At 41.2% G+C, this 8,410-nt stretch overlaps 1 long non-coding RNA gene across 1 annotated transcript; it reads left to right on the top strand.

The window, feature by feature from the left end:
* Positions 3,198-4,869, top strand: LOC109829565. The gene is made up of 3 exons (XR_002244073.1): positions 3,198-3,306; positions 3,382-3,476; positions 4,698-4,869. It is a non-coding gene; the product is annotated as an uncharacterized LOC109829565 (long non-coding RNA).

Genomic DNA, 8,410 nt, shown 5'->3' with positions numbered 1-8,410 from the left:
AGCAAGCCCCACTGCATTGGAACTGTCCGGACCTCCTGAAGCTGCAGTGTTGACTCCAGATGGACCTGTACGCTATCAATCCCTAGCGGACATCTATGCAGAGACGGAGGCGATTGATTTTCCAGCAGAGGAATTGTTCCTGATTTCTAAAGAACCTGCGAGCTACATTGAGGCTGCAACAGATCAAGAATGGCGGACCGCCATGGAGAAGGAAATGGAGGCCATCGAGAAGAATAAGACTTGGGTACTCACGGAGTTACCGTGGGGTTCTAAACCCATTAGTCTCAAATGGGTATACAAGCTCAAGAAGGACAATGAAGGCAACATTCTCAAGCACAAGGCAAGACTTGTAGCAAAAGGGTACGTCCAGCAGCAAGGCGTGGACTTCGATGAGGTGTTTGCACCTGTGGCGAGACTCGATACCATCAGAATAATCCTCGCCATATCAGCACAGAATGGGTGGGAGGTGCACCATCTGGATGTGAAGTCTGCATTCCTAAATGGTGATCTCCAGGAAGAAGTGTATGTGGTTCAACCTGAAGGGTTCGTTGTGAAGAATCAAGAGCACAAGGTCTACAAGCTTTCAAAGGCACTCTACGGTCTACGCCAAGCACCTCAGGCATGGAACACGCGCCTCGACAAGTGCATGAAGGGCATCGGATTTGCAAGATGTACTCAGGAGCAGGCGGTATACACCAGGAGTAACAGAGGGGATACACTCATTGTTGGCGTGTACGTGGATGACTTGATCGTTACGGGCTCGAGAGCGGATGAGATAAAGTTTTTCAAGCAACAGATGATGAAGGAGTTTGAGATGAGTGACCTTGGATTGCTTTCCTATTATCTTGGTATCGAGGTGGATCAGCGAGATGATAGCATTGCACTAAGGCAGGCGGCCTATGCGAAGAAAGTTTTGGGTCAGTTCGGCATGATGGATTGCAACCCGACCCAATATCCCATGGAAGCAAAGCTAAAGCTTGGAAAGGATTCTGAAGGAACACCGGTGGACGTAACGGAGTATAGACGCCTTATTGGATGCTTAAGGTATCTAACTCACACCCGACCCGATATCACATATGTCGTGGGGATTGTGAGTAGGTACATGGAGCACCCTACAGTTTTGCATAGACAGGTTGTCAAGCATATTTTGAGGTACGTGAAGGGTACTATGTCCTACGGATTGGTGTACAAACGAGGTCGAGGCAATGAAGAGTTGGTGGGATTCACTGACAGTGATCTTGCGGGAGACGTTGATGACAGGCGCAGCACAGGAGGCATGACATTTTATCTAGGTGACAGCTTGGTCACTTGGACATCACAGAAGCAGAAGACGGTGGCATTATCATCCTGCGAGGCAGAATTTATGGCGATAACTGCAGCAGCGTGCCAAGGTCTGTGGCTGAGGAGTTTGATTAGCGAATTGATTGGGAGTGAGCCCAAGCCGGTTACACTTTTTGTTGACAACAAGTCCGTGATTGCCTTGATGAAGAATCCAGTTTTCCATGGAAGAAGCAAGCATATTGACACACGTTTTCACTTCATTCGTGAGTGTGTTGAGCGAGGACAGATTAAAGTGGAGTTCGTGAGCACGAGCGAGCAGCGAGCGGATATTCCCACGAAGGCACACTTGGAGTCTCGTCCAGATTAAGGGGGAGAATGTGAGTTTGTTAATCAGTCCGAATTGTTAGTTTGAGTCCAAGTGATTAGATAGAATTCTAGTTATGGTAGAATACTAGTTAGTGGATAGATTCCTAGTTATTGGATAAAGATTAGAGTTGTAATCTTATTCCTATATATATGTAAACAATCTTTGTAAGTAGTAGAACGTGAATACAAAGAAAATTTCCTTCAGAATTGTTCCTCTGCTCCTCTGTTCGTTCTCTCAAAAATTCAGCCAGGTTTCCTGCAGAACACGTCTCTGTTCCAGCTCCTCGTCCCTCCTCAAAATCAGCCTAAACCCTCATTATTTACAGATTTGCATATAGCTTACAGGTTTGATACTTCAGGCCGATCCTATTACAAAGCCTACAACGTTGTCGGGGTTGTAGAGCGGCTGGAGGCGAGGTAGGGACGGCGGTGGCGGCTGTGCATGGTGCGGCAGGGCAGCGAGGAAGGGCGGTTCGAGCGGCGGTTTGGGCGGTCGCGGGTCGTCGGAGCAGCGGCCTGGGCGCGGTTTCGAGTGGGTGAGGCTGAGGTCGGAGGGCGGTGGTGATGGGCGTCGTGGCAGAGGCGCGAGTGGAGGCTGTCCGGGGGTTTTTCAGAGCAGACGGAGGCGGCCGTCACTTTCAGAGGGAAGCAGCGGCCAATGAGCGCGGTTTCGAGTGGGGATGAAGCGTGTTGAAGGTCTGACGTCGGAGCTCGGCGGTCGGCGTGGAGGAGCGTGCTGCAGGGCCTGTGTGGCGGTGAGCTCGGGGTCGTCGCCGCTGGATGGCGCGCAGTGAGGAGCCAAGAGGATGTGCTATGGGCTCATGGGGGAGAGGGGTGAGATGAGTTCTTCGAGTTTGAAAAGAGAGATGAGAGAGAGAGAGAGGGTACGGTGAGACGAGATGGAGAGAAAGAGGCTGAGCTGTGAAGAGTTTAAAAAAGAGGGAATTTTTAATTGAGATAAGAGAGAGTGATGGTGAGTGATTGAGTGAGAGAGAGTGGGACGTGAGCTTTTAATGAGAGAGAGAGTGTCAGAGAGAGAGAGAGAGATTGAGTGTGAGATTGGAGAGAGAGTAAGAACGGCGGAAGATTTTATTTAGAGAGAGAGAGTACGTGATAGGGTGGTTGGGTGGATGTGGGTTGAGAGCTGGGGGAAAACACGAGGCGGAGGGATTTGCGTGAATTGGGGAGAGATATACAAAGTGAACACCGGTGAGAGGAAAAACACAGGGAAAAATACCCCTTTAAATAATTTAAAAAATATCATAAAATTTATTTAGAATAAATATTAAAATTTATGGTCAAAATAATAATAACAATAACAATGATGAATAATTAACTATTTATTTAAAAATTTTACCAAAACAATTAAATTTATAATTAGCAAAACTTATTAAAATAACATAATATCGTATTTTTAAATCGTAAAAAATTCTAGAGAAATTGGGAAAAATACAAATACTCTTTTAGAAAAATAATATTTAATATTTAAATACCAGAAAATTATTTAAACCCGTATTGAAAATTTACGGTCGTTACAAATCTCATCAATGAACTCGTCGCCGTTTTCATCTCCGATCTCATCTCCAATCTCCTCTCCGATCTCATCTTCAAGGCCAAGATCTCATCTCCAATCTCATCACTGAATCTCGTTGGTTTCAGGTATTTTCTTCTTCCCTATTTTCTAGGGTTTTCTCCAGAAATTGAGCTCAGATCTCGCTAACGGGAGCTTTCTAGGGTTTGCTCCACCTATCTCTTCTCACGATATCTGATCAAATAAGGAGGTTCCATCTTTCATACTAGAGATCGAAAGACCCCTCCCTTGATTTCAGGTATTTTTTTCGTTGCCTTCGTTGTTTCCTTGATAATGACTTGCCAATATATTCGTTATTTTCGTTTTAATTGATGATGATAATATGAGTTTTCTCGTTACTGTTAGCATTAATGAGCGATTGATGTGCTTGATCTTTGTTGTAATTATTCCTTATAGTCTTACATTGACTGGTTACAGGTACGAGTGAAATGTATTGTACGAGTGAAATGCATTTAAGGCTAATCTGAAGAAATAATTGTTATTAATGGCAACAAGAGGATGGTTTGATTACATAGTTGATTTGTGTTTCTGATTATGTATTATATATTCCTAGGAGCTAGTGTTATGGTTGTGATATCATTTAATCATGCATGCCTATTGGTAAGTGATAACTTATGTTATGTTGGTTGCTCGAATTTCAAATTTAGTTAGTAACAATGGTTACCATGGTTAACATTTTCCTGGTCCAGTTCCTTTCGACTTACAACCCCCGGTGCCTTTTGCCCATCGAGTTATTGGTTAGAAAGCTGTACATGGACAATTGTCATATGTGTTTCGGCTCCTACCAGAATGCCTAGTGGATGTGTTATAGTTTCTATTAGACACTTGAAGATGGGTTGAACTGCTACAGTGAGTATTTTTTAAGTGAATGCCTAGTGCATATGATCTTACTTAAAAAATCATATGGCTCATTGTTTGATGTCCTTAACCAAGTGTTATCTCCATGCATTAAGTGGCTAGGACCTTAGTTTGTTATTTTTCTCTGAATAACAGGGATTTTATTTTATGGTCAATATGTCCCTGCCATACCAACAGTTTCTCAGTTTTGTGTCGTTAATGTTGGATGCAACTGGCAATCAGCCTACTGAATCTGCTTCCAAAACTCATGTTCTAGAAGAGAACACTGAGGTTGTTACCCCAGCTGGAGGACAGAAATCAGGTTGTTTGTCTTTTAGAGAAGTCTATTATTGTTTTAAATGTTTTCTTTCTTTCATCACCTTTTGAAATATAAATTAGGGCCCCATCTCGAGTGCAAAATACTAGAATTTGATGATTTCCTAGTTTTGATGTAGGTGAGTGATTTTATCTCTCTTTTTTAATATAAAAGAGAAACTGTAGCTATCTGAGGATCAATTGTCTCCTTATTTACTAATGTTACTTGAGCTTTTTTTTCCTTGCAAATTACCTTTTCAGTTTGTTGCTAACATGATATTTCATACGTTTCTTTATTTTTTTGTAGGGCATATAAAGACTTAAATAGGAGAATGCGGTCAAGATGGCTTTGATATATGAATCTTTTGGAACAGACTTGTACTTTTGAATTGCTCATATTTTGATGGTTGTGAATTGATCATATTTTGATGGGTTGAAGTTACCGTGTAACTACTTATTTTTGAATGATGGGCTTAAAACATATGAATGCTTCATTATTTTTTATTTTGATGATTTAAAACATATGAATGCTTCATTATTTTTTATTTTGATGATATCTTAATGTAGTGTGTTCTTATTCCATTTTTATTTTGGTTTACGTAACTGTGTTTGCTTATTGGTCAAATTTCTTGAAAAGTGCTGATATAGCCCTGTAAAACTGTTGCCGTAGCCCTATAAAACTGTTGCCATAGCAAAGCAAAACGTCGCATTAGCTACAAAATAAATGTTGCATTTGGTCCCTGATTTTGGAAAAACAGCTACCCTTGTGTATGAAACCGCGACATTAGGTATCAAGAAACCATCGTTTGCAACTGTTGCATTTGTAATAACTTTTGCCTTTGTGTATGGAACCGCTACATTAGGTATAAGTAAACCGCTACAGAAAACGTTGCATTTTGTGAAAACCGTTGCATTAGCCTCGTCTTAGAAACCGTTGCGTTAGGTTGTGAAACCGCTACCTTATGGCTAGGGCAACGACAGCAATGAAGACAGTTTGCTAACCGCTGTGCTTGTGCAACTGCAATGGTTTAGATGCTAATGCGACGGTTTTAAACCGTTGCGTTAGAGCAAATATGTGGTAGTATTTTAAATAAATTTTCATAAAGACAAGGCTTGCAAGCATGTTTTGTTAACCTGCAGGTTTGCTGTGGGGTTCGAGATGCACAAATAAATCCGATACCACCCCATCACTACGTCTATTCAAATGGACTTTGGATATATTCAAGATCATGCTCCGACTGAAAAAAAATTGAGCTTCTCATTGCTGCGGATAGTCGAAAAAAGAAGAAATGACCTGTGTATGGAATTGAGGTGTTCTTCCATTAAGTCGTGCAGTTGCATTCATGGTCTCATTATATTGTCAGAAATATTAACATAATATCAAATAACCAGCTTCTGGATTATTTTAGCTCCATATTAATTAGTTTTTTTATCAGAAATCTGATGCCGGCCATCTGACTTGGAATCAGATGAGCACATCCTGGTTGCAAATAATTTGGATAAATACATCCTGGTTGCTAATAATTTGAAGATAACAATTGTTTCAGGTGGCAAAATTCTTAAAAGTGATATCGTGAAAGTATTATGGACAATAAATTCTGAGACTTTAATCAAATACCACACCTGTTTTTGGTTCTGACAGATTATACACTAAGGAAAGACACAACATACCAGACACCATATCCTGAGTAATACTTGAACAAGTACCTCGTCATAATTACAAACAAATTATAACAAATAAATTTTTTTTTGAAGTATAAAATAGGGCAAGGCGCCCTATTTCAAAAGATATATACATCAGAAAATTTACATAGGAATATCCAAAGCAAGATTGAGAGCAATTAAAGGGAGGGGGAAAAGGACCATATAGTATGAACGCGTGTGTTTTCACGCGTTTTGTAGGGGCCACCTTCATGATTCACGCGTGGAAGTTTACTCGTGAATCCCTTTTCGCGTGGTGAGAGGTTTATAAATACATTTGTTTTTTTAGGTTTTGCGAGCAAGGATTTTTGCGGCTGCGGAGAAAAAGCAAAAGGAGGGTTTGTACAGGAGAAAGGAGAAAGTCGGCTGAGAAACAGAGACTCTCTTTTGCTGTTTTGAGAGAGAATTTGAGAGAGAAATTGTGATCTTGTTTGAGGGTTTTATTTGTGAGACTTTGTGTATTTGTAAACCCTATTTGTATTCTCTCTAATAGTAGATCTCCTCCTCCTTGCCTCGTGGACGTAGACAATTTTTCGAACCACGTAAAATTAGTTTGTCTCACTTTTGTGTGATTTGTAATAGTTTACTTAGGTTCTCTCGAAAGGTCAGTCCTAGAACTGATGAGAGGAAGAGCTGATATCCCACTTTGTTGAGATATTTTGCTTAAGGTTCTTGTTTTTCTTTGTGAAACAGAAATTCCTATTACGACCTGACTCTCTTGTTGTGCTGCCGAAATTTTTGTTGCGCGTAACAAGTGGTATCAGAGTCCAGATTTTAGCTCTAGGGTTTTGGAATTAGGTGGAGGAAGATTCTTGTGTGAAGCTTGGTTCTTGGGGTTCTAGGCTTTGTTGGAGATAGCATTAGGAGTTGTCATTGGAGATTTTGCTTTCCTCGTGTGGACAGAAGATCTATTTGGAATACGATCTAGGGTTGAGTTGGATAATTCTTAATTTTTATCAAAGTTTGATTCTTTTTCTACAACTTGGCGTTAGTTTGCAATGGGAGAAGAAGGTGAAAACAACAAGTCAATGTCGAGTACAGTTCAAGTTGGTTTTCAGATCACCAAAATTAGTATGGTGAAGTATGACGGTAAAATCAATTTTGTTTTATGGATGAGCGACATACAGGATGCGCTCAATGCTCAGAACTTGGAGGAGACCATCATGATCCATGAGAGACCACCAAAATACAAAGAGGTGATATGAGAAAAGATGAATAGGAACGTTTATGGGGTGATCATGTCCTATTTGGAACATGAGCTGAAGTATGATGTGATTGGGGTGACGTCTGCTATGAAGATGTGAGAAATTCTTAACAATAAGTACCTTACGAAGAGTGTTGAGAATAGGTTGCGTTTGTTGCATAGGTTATGTTACGAAGAGTGTTGAGAATAGGTTGCTTTTGTTGCATAGGTTATTCATATTCCAGATGTCCAGAGGCACCTCGCTTGCGGCTCATGTGAACAACTATACAAAGTTATTGTCGAACTTAGCAAATGTTGATGAGAAGATATCGAATGAGTACAAGACGATTATCTTTTGGGCTCCTTACCGGATTGGGAGTATGACACCTTTGTGCTCACTTTGTTGAACGGGAGATCTTCTATCAGCTATAGTGAAGTTACTAATGCATTAACGAATTATGATTTGAGAAGGAAGGACAAGGAGACTCCCGTGCTAGTACTTCAGGCGAGGCCTTGTCGACGAGAGGTAGAAGCCCACATCTAAAAGGTGGTAATAGAGAAAGGTCAAAGTCAAGAGGTATTCACCAGCTAGGAAAGAACCAATGTGCATTCTGTAAGGAGCAGGGATATTGAAAAAGAGACTGTCCAAATATCAAAGAGAAGGAGAATAGCAAGAAAAAGGGCCCGAAGGCCAATGAGGTGAATGTTGCGAAAGACGATGGTTCCAATGATTCGAGCTTTTCTCTACTGATTACTCCGGAGGTGAACCACTTGGATGCATCAGATTGGATGCTTAATCCCGGCGCTACCTATCATGTGACCCATAGGCGAGATTGGTTTGCATCTTTTGAGAAGTTCGATTGGGGAGTTGTAGTCATGGGAAATGATCAATCCTATGGCATTTGTGGGATAGGTACTATGCGGATCCGGATGCACGATGGAGTAGTTCGTGAATTGAAGGAGGTGAGATTTGATCCTCAGCTGAAGAAGAATCTTATCTCAGTTAGAGCTTTGGAGGCAAAAGGATTCAAGGTGACATTTGAAGACGCTGTAGCAAAGGTTACTAAGGGATCTTTAGTGGTGATGAAGGGAGTCCATAGTCAAAACTTGTATTATCTGAAGGGGAGCACGAAAAT

Source organism: Asparagus officinalis, chromosome 2, assembly GCF_001876935.1.
Source record: "Asparagus officinalis chromosome 2, Aspof.V1, whole genome shotgun sequence".
NCBI classification, from domain to species: Eukaryota; Viridiplantae; Streptophyta; class Magnoliopsida; order Asparagales; family Asparagaceae; genus Asparagus; species Asparagus officinalis.
The sequence above is the reverse complement of the archived record's forward strand: the minus strand, read 5'-3'. Positions and strand labels throughout refer to the sequence as shown.